This window comes from Bos indicus x Bos taurus, chromosome 21 (assembly GCF_003369695.1).
Source record: "Bos indicus x Bos taurus breed Angus x Brahman F1 hybrid chromosome 21, Bos_hybrid_MaternalHap_v2.0, whole genome shotgun sequence".
Taxonomy (NCBI): Eukaryota; Metazoa; Chordata; class Mammalia; order Artiodactyla; family Bovidae; genus Bos; species Bos indicus x Bos taurus.
In genome coordinates, this window is record NC_040096.1 from 30,012,462 (window position 1) to 30,037,506 (window position 25,045).

The following is a 25,045-nucleotide window of genomic DNA, read 5'->3' on the forward strand; positions in this document are numbered from 1 at the left end:
TGTGCCCAGAGGGAAATGATGGCATACTTGAGCAGGAGAAGAGCTGTTGTTTCTTGTTTTTGTGGGGTTTTTGGTATGAAAAACAGGTTGCTGTTTTTCTTCATTCAAATTGTACTCTCCCATTCCCACGTTTCTAGATAGACTTAAGAGGAAGTTGCTATCTCAAAGCAGTTTTTGAACTTGACAGCATGACCTTTTAGGTTGATAATTTACCAACTTTAAAATTAAACAAAAAAACCAGCATTTGGGGATTTGTGTAAAATAAACATCTAAGACATTGCTTTTTGTGTGTTCCATTAAAGTCCTTCAGATGCACTTCAGACCATTTGGCAGAGTGTGTATATTCACAGTTGTTTCAGGGGAGCATCTGGACGTTGTTTTGGGTGCTTGCCTTACTGTCTGAAGGATCATCAGTGGGTCAGCTGCATTTGTGGAAGCTGCTCTGCATCATCATTTATTTTCATGAGCTATGTCTTTCCAAAGCTCAAAACATTCTGCAGTTATCTTAAAGGTCTTCCTCATTAAATTCTAATTTATCGTGTAAAATATTATTTTGCCCAGATGACAGTGACCTGTAAGTACATTTAGAAAGTGAACTTACATTTTGTAGTGAGTTTATATTTATGCCTCAGAGCCAGGGTAGATGGTATACTACCCGGAAAAATGTTGGAACAGACCAGAATTGTCCAGGGGGCTGGTTTCCCAAACTCCATCTTACATTGTTGTTTAGTCTGTCTCGGTCTCATCTGTCTGCATCCCTGGGGTTATCTGAAATAATGTTGCAATCCCTTGCACCATCGTGTTCCAGTGGCAGCAAGGGCAGCAGCACTAAGAGGGATGCAGTAAGATCTAACCTCTGTCACATCCTCTGTCTGTGCCAGGCACCCTTGATAACCCTATTTTATCTCTTCAGTAAAGGAGAAATGGCACCCTATAAGGAAAGTGTCATTTCCATCCTCATCTTGCCCAGGTTTTAGGGTAGAAGAGTTAGAACCCTGGCCGTATTTGCTCCAGTTTGAGTCACAGAGATTCAGCACCTGGAGATTCGACCTGGAGATGAAGCCTTAATGCGTCTGCTTCTGTCCCAGATAGGAGCAGGAGATGGGATGTAGGGGTAAATATGGTGCCACAGGAAGGTTGGGTTGGTATTGACAGGCATGGAGTGTGAAGAGCCCCCATAAGACGCACGCCTCTATCTTTTCCACCTGCTCAGTCTCCCCCGGTTCTGGCATTACAGCTGCTCCTTGAGGTGAGCTGGAGAAGTCTGCTTTGAGGGCATGAATGGGTTCTCGCCATCATTCTTACAACAGGAAGCAACGACGATGGCCACCGTGTGTCCAGCACACGGCTTTTGGCACTCTTCTGCTCATGTGCACGAGGGATGCTGAATAATTACTCGGCCTGCGGGTTTCATCAAAATCTCAGTTGTGGGTTGCCGGGCTCCTCTGTCCATGGGATTTCCCAGGCAGGAATACTGGAGTGGGTTGCCATTTCCTTCTATAGGGGATCTTCCTGACCCAAGGATCACACCTAAGTCTCTCGCATTGCAGGCAGATTCTTTACCAGCTGAGCCACCAGGGAAACCCAACCAATTTCTGTGGAACTTATCTTGTATAGGATATTCCAGCTTATACATGAGCTCAGTACTTTGTTTAGGATTAATAAAAGTAGAGTGTACTGGAAAATAATTGATGTGTTCATGTCTTCAAAAGGAAACATGTCATTGCTGGCTCATAGGATATACATGTCTTAAATTTTAATCTAGGCAGTTTGAATAATTACCTAATTTAAGTTGAGTAATACCAAGCTGTTTTCCAAAGAAAAATCTGTTTGCTTCATATCCTCACCAAAACTTGGTCTAACAGACTTTAAAATTTATGCTCATGTGATGGATGTTTGAGTATCTCTTTTCCTTGGTAACATGAAATTCAGCACCTTTTCATAGTGTTTGTAACAACCCCACTCTGAAAGCAGTCTGAATGCCCATTGAGGGTAGAATGTATAAACAAATTGTGATATATCAGTGCAAACGAATCCCATGGTATTATAATGTTATGGATGTTCTTGTGCCCATTTTTTAAGTGACCACATCTGAATATTCCATTGAGTAAATACCCAGGAATGGAATTGCCGGTTTACAGGGTATTTTGTATGTTTTGCTTTGATAGATAGCTGCTGAATGGTTTTCTATGCTGTTGTCCTAATTTATAGTTTCATGAGTGCAATTAACTTTTTCATAAATTTTATTTTGATATAATTCTGCACATACAGAAAAGTTGCAAGAATAGTATAAGAACTCTCATATGTATTTTACCCATATAAGCCGATTACAACCATATGTTTACCTTATTTGTACCCTCCACTTACCCTTCCTCATTCCCTTCCTTTATCTATATAATATAATGTTTTATATATATATATATACACACACACACACACACATACATATATACACATATATATATGTATGTGTATATGGCAACCCACTCCAGTGTTCTTGCCTGGAGAATCCCATGGGAAGAGGGGCCTGGTGGGCTATGGTCTATGGGGTTGCAAAGAGTCAGACACGACTGAGCAACTAACACACATACACACACACACACACACACACACACACACACACACACACACACATACACACATATATGCCGTGCTTAGTCACTCAATTGTGTCCAACTTTGCAACATGGACTGTAGCCTACCAGGCTCCTCTGTCTGTGGGATTCTCCAGGCAAGAATACTGGAGTATGTAGCCATTACCTTTTCCAGGGAATCTTCCTGATCCAGGGATCGAACCCAGGTCTTCTGCATTGCGGGCAATTCTTTAGAGTCTGAGCCACCAGAGAAGCCCATATATAAAAGTATCTGTAGGTATATGAGCATATATTTTATGTATATTTATCTGTTAGCAGTTTTTCTGAACTATTTGAGACATAGAGATATCAAGCCCATTTATCATGAAAAACTTAAGTGTATATTTCCTGAAAGAAGCCATTATCTTACATAACCACAGTACAATTAACTAAATTCAGAAATTTTAACATTGGTATAATTCTGTTATCTAATCCATAGTCTAGACTCAATTTTATAAATTCTCCCAGTAATTTCCTTTATAACTGTTTATTTTTCTGGTCAAAGGTTTAATTCAGAATCTTAGGTTACACTTAATTGTATGTTTTTAAAATCTGGAACATTTCCTAAACCTTTATCTATCTTGATCTTGATGTTTTCAAGAGTACGGACCGGTTAATTTGTAGAATGTTCCCCAATTTGGGTTTGCTGAGGTTTTTTGATTATTAGTCAGATTATGCATTTTCAGTAATACCTCAGAAATAGTCCTACCTCCTTCCTAATCCTTTCTATCAAAAGACATGTAATGTTGATTTCTTTCTTTACTGGTTATCTTAACTGGTCACTTGGTTATGTAGCTAGGTTTCTCCCCTGTAAAAGTAATGTTTCCCCTTTATAAATGAGTAGCATTTTTCTCATCCAAGTTTTGTCTCCTACTTTTAGCGCCCTTTGATGAATTTCTCACTCTGTCACTTGTCTTATGTTGACATCTTCTGTGTGGAAGAACTTATTTGTTCATCTGTTTCTATGAACTTGTAGACCTTATTTTAGCTAGAGAGTTTTATTCTATTGCTTCCATTATTCCTTTTAATGCTCAGATTGCTCCAGATTTAACTGATAGAGGATTCCTTCAACCGAGCTCGAGTCCTTTGAATTTGTGCCCATTGTTATTTTAACACTTCTTTTCTTTCCTCTATGACAAGGTATTCCAAGATCATTTGATGATGCTTCAGCTCAGAAATTGGAGAAGGCAATGGCAACCCACTCCAGTACTCTTGCCTGGCAAATTCCACGGACAGAGGAGCCTGGTAGGCTGCAGTCCATGGGGTCGCTAGGAGTCAGACACGACTGAGCGACTTCACTTTCACTTTTCACTTTCATGCATTGGAAAAGGAAATGGCAACCCACTCCAGTGTTCTTGCCTGGAGAATCCCAGGGACGGGCGAGCCTGGTGGGCTGCCGTCTCTGGGGTTGCACAGAGTCAGACATGACTGAAACGACTTAGCAGCAGTAGCAGCAGCAGCTCAGAAATCAGCCTTTTTTGGAAGTCCTATTTCCATTTATTAGAGAATGTTATTCCTAAAGGCAGAGAAGGCGATGGCACCCCACTCCAGTACTCTTGCCTAGAAAATCCCATGGACAGGGGAACCTGGTGGGCTGCCATGGGGTCGCGAAGAGTCGGACACGACTGAAGCAACTTAGCAGCAGCAGCAGCAGCATTCCTAAATGAAGACATAGGTGCTGGATGTGCTCATTGCTTCTAAGCCTTTGCAGAATTAAGAAACGTGTATATATATGTAGAACTACTTATCCATCATGGGCTTCTCTTGTGGCTCAGGTGGTAAAGAATTTGCCTGCAATGCAGGAGACCTGGGTTAAATCCCTGGGTTGGCAAGATCTTCTGGAGAAGGGAAAGGCTACCCGCTCCAGTATTCTGGCCTGGAGAATTCCATGAACTATACAGCCCATGGGGTTGCAAAGAGTCAAACACGACTAAGCGACTTTTACTTCACTTCATTTATCCATCTATCAGAAAAACAAGAGTTTATATTAATACTTTCAACCAATCAGCACTACCCTTTCCATATTTGTAACTCCTTTAACCAGTAGTGGGATACCTTCCTTTCAGTTCCCTTAATACATTTACTTATTTGCTCAAATCTAGAATATATGGGAAGTGGTATCAGAATTACCATTAAATACAAAGGAAAAAAATAAACCAACTAACTGTAGTTTGGTATTTGTGTGGGAGTATTTTTAGGCAAAATAAGTGAAATTCACATTTTAATTCCACGGTTCAGTAAATTCTGACCAATGCATGTACTCATGTAAATTAAACCTCTATCAAGATATTGAAGTTTCTCATCACTGTGACTTTCCCCAGTCAGTACCCTCTTATTGTTGTTCAGTCACTAAGTTGTTTCCAACTCTTGGCAACCCCATGGACTGCAGCATGCCAGGCTCCTCTGTCCTCCACTATCTTCCTGAGTTTGCTCAAATTCATTCCAGTTGAGTTGGTGATGTTATCTAACCATCTCTGTCACTTTCTTCTCCTTTTGCCTACCCTGTCTTTCCCAGCATCAGGGTCTTTTTCAGTGAGTTGGCTCTTCACATCAGGTGGCCAGAGTATTGGAGCTTCAGCTTCAGCATCAGTCCTTCCAATGAATATTCAGGACTGATTTCCTTTAGGATTGACTGCTTTGGTTTCCTTTCAGTCTAAGGGAGTCTTCTCCAGTACCACATTTTGAAAGCATCAATTCTTTGGTGCTCAGCCTTCTTTATGGTACAACTCTCACATCCATACATGACTACTGGAAAAACCATAACTCTGACTATATGGACCTTCTTCAGCAAAGCAATGTCTCTGCTTTTTAATATGCTGTCCTGGTTTGTCATAGCTTTTCTTCCAAGGAGCAAGTGTCTTTTAATTTCATGGCTGCAGTTACTGTCCATAGTGATTTTGGACCCAATAAAATAAAATCTGTCACTGTTTCCACTTTTTACCCTTCTATTTGCCATGAAGTGATCAGGCTGGATGGCATGATCTTGAAAGTGAAAGTGAAAGTCACTCAGTTGTGTCCTATTTTTTAGGACTCCATGGACTATACAGTCCATGGAATTCTCCAGGCCAAAATACTGGAGTAGGTAGCCTTTCCCTTCTCCAGGGGATCTTCCCAACCCAGGGATCAAACCTAGGTCTCCCACATTGCAGGAAGATTCTTTATCAGCTGAGCCACAAGGGAAGCCATGATCTTAGTTTTTTTTAATATTGAGTTTCAAGCTAGCTTTTTTGCTCTCCTTTTTCATCTTCATTGAGATGATCTTTAGCTCCTCTTCACTTTCTACCATTAGAATGGTATCATCTGTGTATCTAAGGTTGTTGGTATTTCTCCTCTAGAGGCAACCATTTTTCTAAACTTTTTTTAGTGTAGATTTGTTTTGCCAAGTCTAAAACTTCATGTAAAAGGAACTATACTGTTTGATTTCTCTTATTTGCAGCTTTTGTGAGATTCACCCACATGGCTTCATGTAGCCAAGGTTTGTCCCTTTTTATTATTGACTATTAAGTATTACCCATGGAGGAGGGCACAGCAACCCACTCCAGTATTCTTGCCTGTAGAAGAATCCCATGGACAGAGGAGCCTGGTGGGCTACAGTCCATAGAGTCCCAAAGATTCAGACACGACTGAAGCAACTTAGCACAATAAGTATTACCTCGTAAAAACTACCAAAATTAGTTATCCATTCTCTTCTTGATTGACATCAGATTGTGATATTGTGAATATTGTGGCTTTGACCATTCCTTTACACAACTTTGTGTGGACACGTGTTTTCATCCTCTTATATAAATACCTAAAAGTGGAGCTGCTAGATCATAAGGTTGGTGTGTGCTTAGTTTTGTAGAAAAGTACCAAATATTTACCAAATTAGTTTCATTATCTTTATAATCCCTCCAGGATTATGAGAGAATTCTAGGTGCTCCACATCCACGCCAACATTTGATGTCAGAGTTTTAAATTTGAGCCATTCTACTTTGTATCAGATAGGGTATCTCTCTGTGGTTTTAACTCCTGATAGCTAGTGATATTGAGCAGATTTTCATGTACTTATTGTCAGTTCTGTATATTCCTCTAAAGTTCCTTTACCAATCTTTTGTCTTTTTTTTTTTTTAAGTGGGTTGTCTTTTCAATGTTGTCATAGTTTTTTAATGATTCTGCAAATAAGTCATTTGTCAGGTATATGTCTTATGGATATTTTTCCTAGTTTATGATTTGTCTTTTTTTCTAAATAGTGTTTTTGATGAGTTGATATGTTGAATTTTGATAAAGCCTAATATATTGATTTTTTTTTCTCTTTTGTGATTATTAGTCTTTGTATCCTAAGAAATCCTTACCTTCCCCTAGGTTGCAGAGATATAATCCTAAATTTTATTCTAAAAATTTTATAGCTTTAGCTTTAATGTTTAGTTTTGTGATCCATCTTGAATTAATTTTTATGTGTGGTATTAGGTAGGGTTGAGGTACATTATTTTTCCATATGAAAATGTAGCTCTTCCCCATACCATCTGTTGAAATATTTCTTTTCATCATTGAGTTGCTTTGGCACATTTGTGTGTCTGTTTCCAGACCCTCTGTTTGGTCCCACTGATCTGCATATCTGTCTTCACATATATATCAGACTGTCTTCACATATATATCATTTTTATTACTATAGCATTGTGGTAATTCTTGAAATTTTATAAGACTTCCATCTTTAGTCTTTATCAAGATAATTTTATCTATCTTGGGCAGTTGAATTTTCATTTAATTTTTAGACTTTTTTTTTAATCAGTTTCCTATAAAAATGCTGCTGGTATTTGTAAATAGAATTTCATTGAATCTACAGATCAATTTTGGGAGAATTGACCATGATAGTGACTCTCTGAATCCTTAAACATGGTATATTGCTCCATTTGTTTAGGTAGGTCTTCTCTAATTTCTCTCAACAAAGTTTTATGTTTCAGTGTAGAAAGTCTTGGTATTTCTTACTAAATTATTCATAAGTATTTTTTCCAAAGTCATTGTAAATTGATTTAGTTTAATTGCACTTTCTGACTGTTTACTGCTAATATATATAGATACAAATGATTCTTTGTATATTAGCCTTGTAACTTGCAGTCTTGCTAAATACATTTATTTGTTATAGAGTTCTTAGAATTTTCTGTTCTGACATTCATGTCATCTGCAAAAAGAGAAGCTTTTCCTTTTCAACCCTTTTCACTTATTTCACTGGCTGGGATCTATCCAAGTGTTCAGACTGAATATGCTTACCTTGGTCCTAATATTAGGGGAAAACAGTTTAATATTATACCATAAAGTCTGATGATAGGTATAGGATTTTTTAATATAAGTGTACTGGCACTGAGGTGCCTGGGTTGGGGTCATGGAGGGGTGAGGCTGTTTCAGTGTTGACTTTTAACAGTTGGTTCTCTATGCTGCCTGAGGCACTAGAGCCAATTACCTACCATGCAGGCACTGGAAGGCTCCAAGGCATCTCAGCTGGTCCACAGCCCCAGCGCCCTCTGGCTGTGCCATGGTCCAGCTCACTACTGTCCTCTACAAGGCCTGCCATGGAGGCCACTTAACCATCCGCCTTGCCCTGGGTGGCTGTACCAAATGGCCTTTTTACCACATTGTGGTTTCCCCCAACAAGTGTCCCAAGGATGGCCATTTCATGGAGCAGCTGGGCTCCTATGATCCAATGTCCAATAATTATGGAAAGAAACTCATTGCTCTCAACCTGGACCAGATGTGGCATTGTATTGCTTGTGGAGCCCACCTCTCTAAGCCTGTGGAAAAGTTTGTGGGTCTTTCTGGCTATTTCCCTCAGCATCTAACGGTGGTCACAAATGCTGAGAGGTTGTGACAGAAACAGGCATGATAAGTGCTCTTAGCTGCTCAGAAAACAGATACAGAAGCTACAGAAACAAGAGAATTGACTTCAGTGAACATAGCAGTGGGAACAAGGTTGAAGTCCTCTTAAAATATTTGTGCGAAGTTCTTACTTTTATTATATTTAGAGGTCTATAAATAGAATTAAGTAAAAAAGTAATAATAATATTGTCTATTTAATTTTTTAACAGTTATAGCACTACTCAAATTTTCTGTTATTTAACATCAACTTTGAGGACTTCCCTAGTGGCTCAATGGCTAAGACTCCACGTTCCCAATACAGGGGGCCCTGGTTCCATCCCTGGTCAGGGAACTAGATACCACATGCTGCAACTAAGAGTTTGCATGCCACAACCAAGACCCTGTGCAGCCAAATAAGTAAAAATAAATATTTTTAAAAATAAGTCAATTTTTGTAATTTTATTTTTGTTTTTTTGAATTTGTCCAATTTGTCTATCAGTTCAGTTCAGTCGCTCAGTCGTGTCCGACGCTTTGCAACCCCGTGAATCGCAGCATGCCAGGCCTCCCTGTCCATCACCAACTCCTGGAGTTCACTCAGACTCACGTCCATCGAGTCAGTGATGCCATCCAGCCATCTCATCCTCTGTTGTCCCCTTCTCCTCCTGCCCCCAATCCCTCCCAGCATCAGAGTCGTTTCCAATGAGTCAACTCTTTGCATGAGGTGGCCAAAGTACTGGAGTTTCAGCTTCAGCATCATTCCCTCCAAAGAAATCCCAGAGCTGATCTCCTTCAGGATGTACTGGTTGGATCTCCAAGGGACTCTCAAGAGTCTTCTCCAACACCACAGTTCAAAAGCATCAGTTCTTCGGCACTCAGCCTTCTTCACAGTCCAACTCTCACATCCATACATGACCACAGGAAAAACCATAGCCTTGACTAGACGGACTTTTGTTGGCAAAGTAATGTCTCTGCTTTTGAATATGCTATCTAGGTTGGTCATAACTTTCCTTCCAAGGAGTAAGCGTCTTTTAATTTCATGGCTGCAGTCACAATCTGCAGTGATTTTGAAGCCCCAAAAAATAAAGTCTGACACTGTTTCTACTGTTTCCCCATTTATTTCCCATGAAGTGATGGGACTGGATGCCATGATCTTCGTTTTCTGAATGTTGAGCTTTAAGCCAACTTTTTCACTCTCCACTTTCAATTTCATGAAGAGGCTTTTGAGTTTCTCTTCACTTTCTGCCATAAGAGTGGTGTCATCTGCGTATCTGAGGTTATTGATATTTCTCCCGGCAATCTTGATTCCAGCTTGTGCTTCTTCCAGTCCAGCATTTCTCATGATGTACTCTGCATATAAGTTAAATAAACAGGGTGACAATATACAGCCTTGACGAACTCCTTTTCCTATTTGGAACCAGTCTGTTGTTCCATGTCCAGTTCTAACTGTTGCTTCCTGACCTGCATACAGATTTCTCAAGAGGCAGGTCAGGTGGTCTGGTATTCCCATCTCTTTCAGAATTCTCCACAGTTGATTGTGATCCACACAAAGGCTTTGGCATAGTCAATAAAGCAGAAATAGATGTTTTTGCATAGTATAAGTTAATCAATAATATTCTTTTCATGAAACTAATTGTTGATTTTGTTGATCCTATCTACCATCTATGTGTTTTATTATGATCTTCCTTCTAATTCCTTTGTGTTTATTTTGCTAATTTTTTCTCCCCCTTTGAAATGGCTGCTTGGCTCATAAATTTTTGGTCCTTTTTATTTTCTCATTATGCACTGAAAACAATAAAACTCCCTCTAACTATTGCTTTTATTACATCCCACAAGTTTTGATAGGAAATATTTCAATTAATTTAGTTCAGAATCTTTTATTATTTCAGTGTTGATTTTTCTTTCACTCTTGAGTTATTTATTTCATCTTCTTTTTCATAGGGGAAACCTGATAGCTCAGGTGATTTTTCCTATTGACTTTATTTACATTTTTGAACATGTAACTATGAAAATATAAAATATATATAAATGTACACAGAATAATATAATGAATCCCCATGTACCCATCTTTAATGACTATCCAGTCATGTCCAAACTTGTTTTTTCTTGCCTACTGCTACTTCAGCCTCCTATATTATTTTGGAGCAAATCCTATGGTTATTTGTATGGGTTAAATTTTTTAACTATATGGGGATTTGCTAGTTATCTGTCTGACTTGTTTCTTTAGAGAACATTTTAAGTTCATCATTTGAAATTTCTTGTGATACTCTTTACGTCCCAAAATATAAGAAATATTTTGTTAATGTCCCGTGCATACTAAAAACATTTGTATTCTGCAGCTCTTGAAAGTGTAATTCTATATGTCAAATAGGTGAAGTTTGTCAAAAATACATTCAAATTTTTAATGTCTCCACTGATATTTGATCTGATCACTAGGAAGTAATTGTCTTTATCACTAGTAAATGCTTCTACCTCTCATATTAACAGAGCTACACCAGTTTTCTGGTGATTATAATTTGCATAGTGTATTTCTTACATTACCTTTAAAATTTCATCTTTTCTGTATCTTTACACGTAGGAAAGCTTTTATAAATAGTATATTGTTGAATTTTGTATTCAGTCTGCCAATTTATTGCTTTTAACTGAAGCATCTGGTGTCTTTACATTTAATTTAATTAGTGACACATTTAGGTTTAAATCTACTCATCTCATCTTGTGCTTCTTTACTTGTTTTACATCTGCTCCTCTCGCCCCCTGCCTTGTTTATTGCCTTCTTTTGGATTCTTTTTCAAATCGATTTTTCAAAATATATCAAGAATTCAACCCCTTCTCACCACCCCCACTGCTGCTGTCCCGCCCAGACCATCTCCTTCTTCCTCTGGGTGAGGCGGTGGCCTCCTGACTCATCTCCCTGCTTCTGTCCTTCCTCCCACTCCCCGCCCTCCCCCGGCCATCTGCTCACTAAGCAGCAGCCAGAGTGAGCCTCTTAGCATGTCAGCTAGTTTCCCCTCCCTACAAAGCCTGCTTGGTGCCTGTGTAGAGTGAGCGCTGTCCATGGTGCTTAGGGGAACATCATGGCCTTGTGCCTGCGGGCCTCGGTGCTGCCCAACTGCCCTTGCTCCGTGTACTTGAGACATGTGACCACCTGCAGGTCCTCTGACAGTACAGAGCCCCACCCTCCTCCCCCAGGGCTGGACATTCTCACCCTGCCATGCACATGGCATACCTCTTCCACGCCCTTGTTCCAAACGTTTTTTCCGTGAGGTCTGCCCTGGCCACCCCTCGCCCTCCACCTGCTCTTGACCCTGTCCTGTTCTCGTAGGAGTCAGCTCCCTCTGTCACCCTGTACAGTGCACCAGTTATGGTGCCCTGTGTTGTGTCTCTGCCTCTGTTAGAAAAGAAGCCCCTGGGGCGTCTCTGCCCTTTTGTTTAGGAACATATCAAGGCCCTGAAACAGAGCCTGACCCAGGGTAGACACTCAGAAGCTACTGGTGAAGAAATGTGAGAATTTCATTTTTTATCTTGTAATTATTTGAAAGTTACATGCACTTATGTCTCTTATTTTAATGTTACCATGGAAACAACAGTGTGCATACTTAACTACTCAAAGTCTCAAGTTAGCCAACGCTGTTACCTTCCTTCTGGGCTTTACAATGACCTGTGAACACTTTTAAGATACTCCATTTACTTTAAGTTTTATTTTTTGTGTGTTTTTTGTTTGAGGGGTAGGGGGTGTTTACTTTTTGAGGAAGAGGCAGGATGAAAGTATGAAAATGCAGTTGTTTTGTGGGAAACTGGATCCAGTATTTGAAGTGTGTGACTGAGACATGGGCCTCGAATTTGCCTTTTGATAGAAACCAAGTGTTTGTCAGTTCATTGGCTTCACACATTCATGAGCATGATGAGGGCCTTCAGTGGCTTCCAAAGACAACTGGTTCCAGGTGAGTGGCATAAAAATGCCTCTGATATTTGTAGATCCCGCACACACAAGTTTCGCTTTGAGAAGCCGGGCTGTTCCTCAGGAATGAATGTTGTACCAGTCCCTGGTCTTTCTGAAGCCCCCACCCAGGGGTGAGCACCCCTCCCAAGCGGTCCTCAGCCTCTCTGAGGACCACTGCATTTAGCATCTGATCACAATGTGGCATTTGTAGAAGCCTGGCATGAGTGTGGGAGTGATTTCAGTGAGCCTGGGAGGTGTAAATGGAAGTTTAAAATCCTCATTGGAGGAGCAATTCGAATAGTGTTAAAGCCAGGATGGCTTCTTGGCTTTTCCGCCCCCAGCCTGTCCGAGCACAAAGGCTAAAGGATGCAGGTGTCAGGCCTGCCCTGACACCCACGCATCACGTCTGTGCCTCTCTGGACCACGGTCCAACTGTGGGGATCACATGCCATAGGCAGGCAGCACTCAGCCTCTGCGTCCTGTCTCAGGAAGCACCATCTTACTGGGGTTATGCTTTCTGTTGGGCTGGATTTCAAAACTCACAATGAGCAGCACACTGCAAAGATATGTCACTGACAGTGCTCGTGCACACCACCATCAAGGCCCTCAACAGTGGCCCGGCTCTGGCCCTTTCCTCCCAGGAAAGCAGTTGCTGTCCTCCTGGTGAGCAGATAATCCGCCTGAGTTGCCCAGGAAATAGGGCTCCCTGTGTTGCTCTATCAGGATGCCTCTGCTGCTGCTAAGTAGCTTCAGTCGTGTCCGACTCTGTGCAACCCCATAGGACCCTCTGAAGTTGTGGTCGGCTGTTGGGGTGGTCCAGGGACCTAGAGCAACCCTGGTAAACCTTCCCCTCCTCTCTGATTAGGTCTGTATTCAACCACATTCCTCACTTCTCCAGCCAGTGAAGCAATGAAAAGAATTTTTAAAATGTTATTGATGCCCCCCAATTTATACTTCCCTTCGCTAATAAATATTGTGTATAAATTACTAGCTACACCTGTGCACCTATTTATAAATATAGAAGAGCCTTTTGCACTTGTTTCTACAACGAGATGTCAATGGTTCCGTGCCATCCATATTACTGTGATACTTCCTTTCCTCAGCAAACTGTGTGTCATGGGTGTCCTTCCAGATCAACAAATCAAGTCTGATTTATCTTTTCTAAACATATGAATCCATCCAGCTTATCCAGCTATTCTCTGTTGAGAAGCATTCTGATTTTCTCATTTTCTGCCACTTCAGAAGTCTTTATTAAGTGTCATTGAACAGTTTCTAATATACTACTAGTTTTTATTTCTATAAGATATATTTCCCAAAATGGGATCACTGAGTCAACAAGCTCTTTATTTTGAACTTGAATTGCTATTTTCAAATGACTTTCCCAAAAGGGCTTAGAAATTTACATTCGTACGAAAAATGCAAAAGCATAAAGAGTTCCCTCAATCCCTTTGTGTCTGGGTGTCATCACCAGCTTCTTCGCCAGTCTGTCTGAAAATGATATGGTTTTGGAAATTTGCATTGTTTGTTCACGATTACTGCTCAGAGTGAGCATCTTTTTTATGCATTCTTGGCTTTCTGGATTTTTTTCCTATAAATTGCCTCTTCATGTCTTTTGCCTGAGTTTCTGTTGAGTCATTTGCCTTTATCTTAAGACTTTATTTAAAGGGAGGTTAGCACTTTACTGAAATATGTGTTACAACTATTTTTGTGTTGTTTGTTTTGTCATATTTTGAAATATTATCCTGTTAAGTATTTTTTATTATTTTCTTTGTAATTACTGAGTATCTTCCATTGTTTAAAAAGGTCTTGCTTATGTGAGAGTCATACAGCTATTTAATATTTGAATACATTTTCTTGTGGTATGTTTACAGTTACATGTCTTACATTTATGTCTTTAATTTACCAGGAATTTACTTCTGTGTATAGGTGGGGTAGGGTATAAGTTTGTTTTCTGTCAGATTCATTTACTAAGTAAACTATTCTTTTCCCTGAGAGCTACAGGCCAGTTGGGTGTACATTGGTATCATAATGTATTGACTAGCACACCTTTATGGTAAAGCAAACCCTCCCTATTATTCTGTTCTTTGGTTTTCTTGTCTGCTTTTAAAAATAGATGTAAAGTGCTTAAGAGAGTGCCTCATTTTTTTGTGGAAAATACTAAACCTCTATAAGTGTATACAGAACAGTAGTATACTGAATCCCCATAGATTCAGCACCTGATGTCTGTGATTATCAAGTTGTGTCCAGTTCTTGATATTTTTCTATACCCTCACCCACTGCCACTTCAGCCATAAATATAAAAAATGTTTGCTGTGTTTATTCATGTTACTACTATTCCTATCAGTTCATACTTTATACTTCAAAATAATTGCATTCAGTTCCCCCAAAATACAACATTGGAATTCTGGTTGACATTGTATTCCAGTTTTGCATTTGTTTTGAAGCAGCGTTTTTATGATGTCATCGTCCCCTGGGAGGCATGATCAGTGTTTCCGTGCTGTCCTGTCTCCATATCCCTGGCTTTCTATCCTCCTCTGGATGGCTGGGTCTGGAGGGCCTGTGCGTGTCTCTTCCTGAGTCCTCCTTGTCTTTCAGATGCTGAGCTTTGAGTTCTGAGTTCTTTTTCTGAGAGGACCCAGACAGCATCCATCTACAGTTGATTCCCAAGGTGACAGTTCCAGCTATGACTCTTAAATCATTCAACAGACAGTAGTTGACCATTCAGCATGCCCTGGACAGACAGCAGTGAATCAAACAGATGTGACCTCTGCTCCCTGTTAGTCAAGGTCACACTCAGAACAGTGAGCAAGGAGCTGCCCTGATCTGGTCAGTGCAGCCCAGGAAGGCTTCCTGGAGGAAACAGTATTTAAGATGAATTCTGAAGGGCCAATAGGAATGAGCCATGCAGTGGAGCAGAACATGAAAGCTGTGCAAAAGGAGGCAGAAGGTGGGAGGAACTTCGAGAAAAAGCAAGATCCTGTTTTTTGGGACTCAGAGGATGAGTAGCCCATGTTGACTGAGTCTGGGGATGTGGGTGGGGGTCACAAAGAGCTGGAATGTGCTGGGCTCAGGGGAGGGAATACCAGCAGATATTGTCATCACCATCATCAAGATCTATCCACTCTGCCCTGGACTCTGTGCTGAACCCTTGGGATGTACCACAATATCACAATATTTCACCCTCAGCAGTGAAACGAGATGAGATATAAAAAAAGCATGACAAATGCTCTGTCACTTCAGTCATATCCGACTGTTGCTACCCTATGGACTGTGGCTTGCCAGGCTTCTCAGTCCATGGGATTCTCCAGGCAAGTATATTGGAGTGGGTTGCCATGTCCTCCTCCAGAGGATCTTCCCAACCCAGGGACTGAACCCTCAAGAAGAAGGCAGGGCTCCAATAAATCACCCACTTGGCCACATTTACTCAGCCATCAGGATCCTGAGTCAGGATTGAAACTCGGATGCCAGAGCCCACCATGGCATGCTGAGACACCAAGCAAGTGACACTTCTTGGTTTTGGCTGCTGAATGCAGAGGAGTTAGTGATCCTGCTCATGGTCAAGGGGAGGATTCTGGGCTGCCATTTGGGTGAGATTTTTACAACCACAGCAGAACACACAGACTGATACCCAAAGGAAAATATAGCCAAGAAAATGGGATGTGACCCCAGAAACAAGTATTCTATGGGAAAAGGCACTGGAAGAAATGCTTAGAAGTGGTGGAAGGGAAGGCAGAATACAACCATTGGACCACATCTAGCTTTATTAGTACAGCATTTCCCCATAATATGTTATGTAGTTACATGAGGCAGTATGTATGTATGTATATATATATATATATATATATATATATATATATATATAAAGTTACATGAGGTCATCTTTATAAAGTCAGCATGTCAACGGCATGCCTGTTGGATGTGCCACAGAACTTCCTAGAGTGATTTTCCAGGTAATGGGCGCACACTGCAAGATTCACTTTTTGGCTCTTTTAGCCATATGTCACGAACAGCTTTCTACCGTGAACTGTGTGTTTTGGTTAGTTTACTAAGCTGAAGTTTCACCACTGAATTTATCCTCCCTTTGATCTAAGGGTGAAACCAGCATAAGGCAAAGCAAGTTGAACTCGGACACAGGATAAGCTATCTTGCCACCCCTTGGGCAGGACTGGACCTCTCTCTCTGAGTCTCATTTCATCACAGTTACCTCTAGCCCAGAGTAAATATCAAGCCCACAGGTCAGAGCCATCGGGAGCTTCTTGTGGCGTTTCTGCTGTTTAAAAAATTCCATTGAATCCAGGTGTTCAGTGTGTCTGAGTGGTTGAGAAAAGAAAGAAGAAAAAGAAAGATAGCTCTAAGTCATGTCCGACTCTTGGATCCCATGAACTGTAGCCTGCCAGGCTCCTCTGTCCATAGGGTTCTCCAGCCAAGGATACTGGAGTGGGTTGCCATTTCCTTCTCCAGGGGAACTTCCCGACCCAGGAATTGAATCCAGGTCTCCCACATTGCAGGCAGATTCTTTACCAACTGAGCTACGTGGAAAGCAAGTGAATGTAAAAACACAGGGCCGTGGAGTGAAGGAGGGGCTGAGGCAATGCTGAGTCTGGTTTTTTTTTTTTTTTTTTTAATATATATATATAATTTTAATGTCGAAGAAGAAATTCCAGAAAGTTAGGAGAAGAGAATTTGGCCTGCCCTGGGCTCTCCTTCTTCTGCTCCCAGAAGGAATAGAGCATGTTTGAGAAGGGTTACTCTATGTGATGATGTATTGACATGTACTTTTTTATTGGGAATAATTTCCTATCTTAATCTTTTTAAATAGACTTTATTTTTAGGGCAGTCACAGCAAATTTAAGACATTTTCTATATACCCGCATGCCCCACACATGCATAGGGACCCCATTATCAACATCCCCCACTAGAGCAGTGTATTTGTTACAATTAATGAACCTACACTGACACCTAGTCACCCCCAGTACATACATAGTTCGCATGAGGGTTCATTGTTGGTGGTGTCCATCCGGTGGTTTTGGGGAAATGTAAGATGACATGTAGAGCCCCTGACCTGTACATGTACATGTATAGAGTGTCATACAGAATAGTTTCATTGCCCTAAAATCCTCTGTGCTCCACCTCTTTGTCCCTTCTTGCCTCCTAACCCCTGGAAACCATGGATCTTTTCATTGTCTGGGTAGTTTGTCTCTTCTAGAAATTCACACAGTTGAAATTATACAAGATGTAGACTTTTCAGATTGGCCTCCTTCACACAGTAAGATACATTTAAGGTTCATCCCTGTGTTTTTGTACCTTTATACCTCATTTCTTTTTTGCACTTAATAATTTTCCCTTGTCTGGATGCACCATTGTTTATTTAGCCAATCACCTCTGTAGAACATAGACATCTTGGTTGCTTCTAAGTTTTGGCAGTTATGAATAAGCTGCTATAAATATCTGTGTGCTTATCTTACTTCTTTAAAATGCAAAATCAAAATACATCTCCCAACTTCTGATTATGGAACGCCTCTATAGGATGTAAAGGGGGGAATTTTGCTTAGAGAAGAATAAAAATGGACACGATCCAACTGCATTTGGCTACCACATCAAATAGTAACAGTATTTAAATTGATAAATCAATTTCTGGGGCTTGAATACCACAGCTCAGTCAAACTATGCCACAGACATTTGATCCCAGTAGTCCTGTGCCACCCAGTTACTGAAACCCTTAAAGAGATAACCTCACCAGTTAGGAAGAAAAGCGGATCTTGGAGCCAGTCCTCATTATGTTTTATATTTATATATTTAAAAATTTTTACCTTTGACATCACCGTGACTTGACCAAGAAACTGCTATATTCTGCTCCAGTGCAGAAGGCATCAACTTGCACTGAGCTTGAACTGTCCATGGACCTTTCTGCACTTTCTTTCATCATTATCCTCCCCACAGACCCTTTGAATCTCACTCTGTGTGATGACAGCAACCCCTTGAGTGCAATCCCATGTGGGAGATGAGGATACCAAGGTGTAGAAAGCCTACGTGTCCTGCCCAGAGTCATGTAGATCAGAAATGACAGTGTTGGGATTTAACTCAGGTCACCTCCTCCGAGCCCACTGTGCTGCCCCTTTGCAGGAAACACACTTGACCCCATGTCATCCCATGTGATTACTGCATTGTGATCTTCAGGAAATAAAATCCCCCAGCACACAACTGAAGAACGGACTGAGTTAGCCTTGGTAGGCTTGCTGGAATGTAGACATTTCATAATCAGATACATAGAGGCTATTTGGAGCGTGGGAAATGGACAGATGGACTCTCACAAGCAAAGCATTGACAGAAGTCCACAGCAGGATAATGAGAGAAGACAGAGAACCAGCACTAAAAGTGGAAGATGGGGACCTGGAGGAGAAAAGAAGAGTAAAATACCATGACAGAGACAAGAATTTGAAGTACAAGAAATAATCTCTGTTAGGCTGCTATAACAAACTACGACAAACAGGGGGACTTAACCAGTAGAAATGTATTTCATACAGTCTGGAGACTGAAAGTCCGAGATTAGGGACCAGCATGGTTGGGTTCCAGTGAGGGCTCTCTTCCTGATTTGCTGACGGTCACCTTCTTGCTGTGTCCTCATGAGGCAGAAAGAGATCATCTCCCGCATGCCTCTCCTTATAAGGACACTCATAGGTCATGAAGGTCATAATTGCCTTCTAAAGGCCCCACCTCCTAATGTCATCACGATGCACATTAGGACATCAACATATGAATTTAGGGAGATACAAACATTCACTCCATGATAGGGATCATCAGTATCATGGGAGAGAGAAGGGAAAATATGAGACTCAATGGGAGAAATGAGGGTAGAAAGCAAAGGGCGGAGGGCCTTGTGCACACGAAGAGGAAAGTGGTGGGGCAGGTGTAGGCAACAAGGTCGAGAGATCAGATGATGGAGGAAGGCTGGAACTGGGACAGAGCTTTGGAGGAGGCCTTGCGGTCCAGGGAGGCGGTGAGCTGTGCTGGACAGCAGGGTGCTGTGATCCTGGGCGAGGCATGGGAGCTGGTTCCTGACAGGAATGCGAGTGAGATGGGATTAAGGTCCAGGAGGCAGGGGATTAAAGTCTGAAAGTAGAGAATGAAAATAAGACCCCATTTTAGTTATATTATTTTTTTCTCCAGGCACTGTATGGAATGCCCTTGAAGGTATACCAGGTGTCAGATCTGCTATGTCATTTTAACTTTAAAAGAAAAAACATGGAAAGGCCACACTCAGCAAGCCTTGTCTTCAGCTCTTTGCTCTGAGCACTTGACACCTTCCCGGCTAGTCTAAATTCAAGCTTCTACAGTAACGAGAACAATGGTGACTGTGGCCAGTTGCCGGCACGTCCTGGGCATTGAACTTCCTTGCTGTTACCTCTTCCTTCTCATGACACTCAGTGTTTGTGTTAGGACACAAGCCAGGCCCGAGAGTCCATGCTGTTTTGCTAACCTATGGGCGTCACAGTTATGAATTTCAATTACCTATTTACCCAATAAACTATATAGGTGTCCTTATTTGACACTCTCTAGGTATCTGTGTGCCAGACGCTGGTTTCCAGTGAAGGTTAACAGACATGGCCCACCCCTCCCTGGAGCTTCCAGTACAATGAAGGATAAAGATACTAACACATGCACATGTATCTACTGCAATTAACGTGAAGCACAGTTAAGAAAAAAAGTGAGTTCTATGAGAAAATACAGATGGGACTTAATAGGTACATTAACCAGTGGAAGCCTCTTAGCAAGTGACATAGGATGTGAGAATGTGTGTGAATCAATGCAGGAAAAGTTGCTGACAAAGGAGGAAGAATGTGTAGAGGATCTGAGGGGAGACACTAAGAGGGACAGGAGTGAAATGATGGAAGGAAAAAGTGTAAGGGAAAACTTGGAGGGGTAAGGTGGGGGCCAGAAGTCTTCTGCTCCTGGGACATGGAAAGGAGCTTCTATTTTGATTCCATATGTAGGAAAAGGCCACCTTAGAATTTGAGGTCAGGGCAAAACATGCTCTGGTTTCAAACATCAGTAAAGTTCCTCTGTGGGGAATAGAATGGGGCTGGAAATAGAAAGGAGAAGTGGGGATCATCTCAGCTGCTCTGTGCCAGACACTGGGACATGGGGGTGAGGCAGAGGGATGAACCACAGAGTATGGGCTTCCAGGTGGGAAGTCTAGGAGGGCCAGGGTATTGTTCTGGTGATGAGAGGGTGATGGATTTGGGACCTAATGGGGAAGAGAATCTCTTCCAGGTGAGTGAGCCCTGGGACCCACCCAGTACCCCTGCAGGCTGCTCTGGGTGGCCTGTCCCACACGCTCCTGTCTCCACCTCCACTGGCCTCGCCATTCTGATCATAGGCTTGATGCGTGATTGTAAAGTGAAGACTTTTGTTTCTTGATACAACACAGTGAGGTAGGCTGAATGTATTTTTCTATTATTGTTGCCATTTTCTACCTTAGTTTCAGGTAGCTCTTCCCAGAACCTGGGTCCCATCATGCAATGAGAATCATTCTCCTGTTGCAAACTGTTGACCCAGGGAGTCCTTCCAGTGCTGCCCCACCTCCAGAGTTCAAACTGACTCCACAATGTGCTCATGGCTGGTGGGGACAGTGACTTAATGCAGCGATTGGGACCGCCATTGCAGTGTCCCGCTGACTGTGGTCCTGCGTGAGCTGTGTCCTTGAGGGTACATTCATGGGGAATGTGTGTTTTAGAAAGAGAGCTGGGTTCAGTTCTTGCCTCTTTTTTTGGAAGCAAAATCATGGTTTAAGAGTTTAAGAACATGTAAGTAAGGGAATTACATGTAACAGTTTGGAGTAGAAAGGGAGTCTCAAAACCACTACAATTTTAAACCAAGTCTTCATGATTATAAATCTATGCAATAAAAAAATTCATATCCAAATGAAAAAGTTTCAAGTCTTTTCAAGCACATAGAAGAGCTGCTATCAGCTAATGAAAATCTATATTTATTTGCTTTAGATTTCTAAAGCCTTTCAGTGCTTTTATTTTTTAATGTTTTATCTTTAAATTTTTGTTAGAGTATAGTTGATTTACAGTGTTGTGTAAGTTTCGGGTGCATAGCACAGTAATTCATAAATATATAATATAATATATAGTAATACATATATATACATATTATATAATACAATAATACATATTATTGTCCCTTATAGGTTATTACAAAATACTGATTATAGTTCTTTGTCCCATGTTTTGTTTTTTTTCTTGTGCTTCTCAAATATGATTGTTGATGAAGGTTCCTGCTGACATGGGGCAACATTCTGTTTTCAGTTTTTGCGTTTTCCATTTGATGTAACAAAGCTGCATCTACCTTTCCTTTCTTTTTTCCTTCCTTTTTTCCCGAGTTAAACTGTTAAAGATTTTTTTTTTTAATTATTACATTTTTTCCTACCTCTTTATCAAATTGTGTGTTGACTTTTTCAAGGACCTCTTTTATATTAGGCACTATTGTTCAATTCAAGAGTGTAATTCAGGAGGCAGGGACAATATTTCTATTGAATTCTGAGAGTCCAGAATAATGCAGGCATCATCCAGGAATAAAGTGGACAGGTGTTAGCCAGGCTTTGGAAAACACCATTGCAGAAACAGTAGTTCCCAAGCCTGATGCAGAATCGATTACTGAGGGGGAGGGTATAGACAGAGAAGAGAAAGGAGCCCATGACAGAGCCCTGGGCACTGAAGAGTTTGTAAGTTGAGAGAGGTAGAGCCAAAAAAACCCCCCAAACAACCCAGTTCCTAGCTCAGGGGTTAGGTGTGTGCTAGAATGGCAATGGCACCCCACTCCAGTACTCTTGCCTGGAGAATCCCATGGGAGGAGGAGCCTGGTAGGCTGCAGTCCATAGGGTCACTAAGAGTCGGACATAGGGTCACTAAGAGTCGGACATGACTGAGCGACTTCACTTTCACTTTTCACTTTCATGCATTGGAGAAGGAAATGGCAACCCACTCCAGTGTTCTTGCCTGGAGAATCCCAGGGATGGGGGAGCCTGGTGGGCTGCCGTCTATGGGGTCGCAAAGAGTCGGACACGACTGAAGTGACTTAGCAGCAGCAGAATTACAAAGCATAGAGTCATCAGTAGAGAGAGGATGTTTGAAGCCATGGGGTGAATGGAAGGACTTAGCACAACAATTAGTTAGACAGTGACTAATAGCCCCCAGGTCGCAGGAGTCATCTGCAAGGTTTGTTTCCTGGGTCTGCCTGGAGCCTGCTCCATGTTATCCTCACTGAGGCTAGTAGAGCTACAGCTATCTGGAAGGTCACCAGGGGTGATGGTGGGAGGACAAGAAGGACCGACAATGAGATGCATCCACCGAGAATGACACACATCACTTCTCACATGTCACTGACCAAAGCAGCTTATAAGTTCACACGTTGCTTCCAGGGACCAGGGATGTGATTCTGCTCAGGGTCTGGGAGCAGGGGAAGTGCAGAGATTAGTGAGAGGGTCACTGCCCGCTGCAGGGCAGTTCAGCTCACCAGTGATCTGGCTCAGTTTTCTTCCCATGCAAATACCCAGTGAAATGCTCCCCATGAGAAACAAAGTCACCTAAGCCTAAAGGTCAAGGATTCATCGCTTTGTAAGAACCAGAGGCAGCTTCTCTGAGTCTGCAGACCCGTGAACTAAAGAGACAAGTTAGCTGACACCATACAGCTACATATGCACTACACACACATACACACACGCTCAACCACACAGACACACACATAGTCACGTGACCACACACACAACACACTGCCTACACTCATAGAACCTCACACACACAACATATCCACATACACTTGAGCACAGAAAACATAAGAAACTACACACACAACTACTAACACAGTCAAACACCCCTCACACACAACATATCCACACATACAACCATACAACTACACCCACAACTGTGCATACACTCAACCACATAACATATATACAAAATCACACACACAGCCCCCACACACAGGCATGCACACACGTGAAACCAGACATATACGACTACTAACACAAGCATACACTTGTCTTATATACACATAACATAACCACACATACTCAACCACACACAATCACGCAGTGACACACACCACACACAGCACATACACAGCCCCCCACTGTCCCACACATACATAACCCCACACACAAACATGCACATGTATGGAACCACACACACAACCACATACTCACAAACAAAATCGCACACACACAACTATTAACACAGTGATATACCTCATGCACACAGCATATCCACATGTGCAACCACACAGCTGCACACACAACCACAGGTACACACTAAACCATATGCCCACACACAGTCACACAACCATGCACTCCACACACAGCCCCTGACAGTCCCACACATTCACAACCCCCATACACACAAACATGTACACACATAGAACCACAAACACAACCACATATACAGACACACATACATAACCACACAGTTGCACACAGAACACACACATTCAGCTTACTCTCAGTTCTTTGAAGCCCTCTCCTGCCTCCCATGGCTCCCACCACCCACTCCTTGTGTCCTTAGGGCTGCATTAAAGGCATCTCTAGTGTGTGATATTGACAGAAGCATAATCTGAGTACGTCACAAAGCTCACAAGCCATATAAGAGAAATAGAAGACTTTATTTTATTAAATTTTCAACTTCTTTGGATGAAAGTCATCATTAAAAATAAAAAGACAAGCAACCAATCTTGGGAAATTTATTAAAAATTGAATATCCTTGATACACAGAGTGCCTCAATTCAGTATGAAAAATAAACGAGTTAATCAGAGAATATATAGAAGAGATTTGCAGAAGAAATCCAAATAGTCCATATACAAATGAAAAGTTCATCAATCCCGTGAGTAATCAGAGAAATGCAAATTAAGGGAGTAAAAAGCAAAAACAAAGTCTGAGGTACCACATTTTGTTCACCAGGTTGGCAGATATTTAAAAGACTATATATATATAAAGACACTCAGTCTTGGCATGGATGAGGGGCCAGACCCTCACGTGGTTAGTGAGTGATGATACATAACTGAGTTGTGATTTGTGATGGGTGCTTTATCTATCTAAATATCTGTCTATCTAAATGTGACATCTAGTTGCATTTTGACCTGGCATTCCCACTTCCAAAAACATTTCCATCAGCCGTTTCTGCCTTTGCAGGCAAATATAGCCAGAGGAAGACCCACATTTCATGACAGAGCCTGTGACAGGTTCAGTGAATCCCAGTACATTCTCACAATAGAAATCTGCTCAGACAGTGGGGGATGAATTATGTTGGGGCATGGGACATGGAATATGCCATGGCATATGAGAAACAAGTCACCCAAGAACAGGTAATAGGATATTAATTGTACCACTGAAAAGACTGAGGGAGTACATGTATGCAAAGGAAAGGTCTAGAAGGATATAAGACTGGCATTTCTTTGTGCAAAGCTGAGCAGTTAGCCAGTCCCTACCCCACGATGTCATACCAGTGAGGGAGGGAGTATGGATCAGGTGGTGGTCAGTGTGTCCTGACTTACACCAGTGCCACCATCTAGATAGGCTGTGCTGTGTGGGCCAGGCTGAGCGGGGAGACAGCCGGCCTGGCCTCCTGGCCCTCCCCAGGTAGCCCCTTCATTT

General features: G+C 41.7%; 1 protein-coding gene and 1 pseudogene across 2 annotated transcripts in view; both read left to right on the forward strand.

The window, feature by feature from the left end:
* OTUD7A (OTU deubiquitinase 7A) overlaps window positions 1-25,045 on the forward strand; it is a 403,690-nt gene that overhangs the window by 127,818 nt on the left and 250,827 nt on the right. The gene's annotated exons all lie outside the window — the stretch shown is intronic.
* Window positions 8,142-8,591, forward strand: LOC113879579 (annotated as a pseudogene).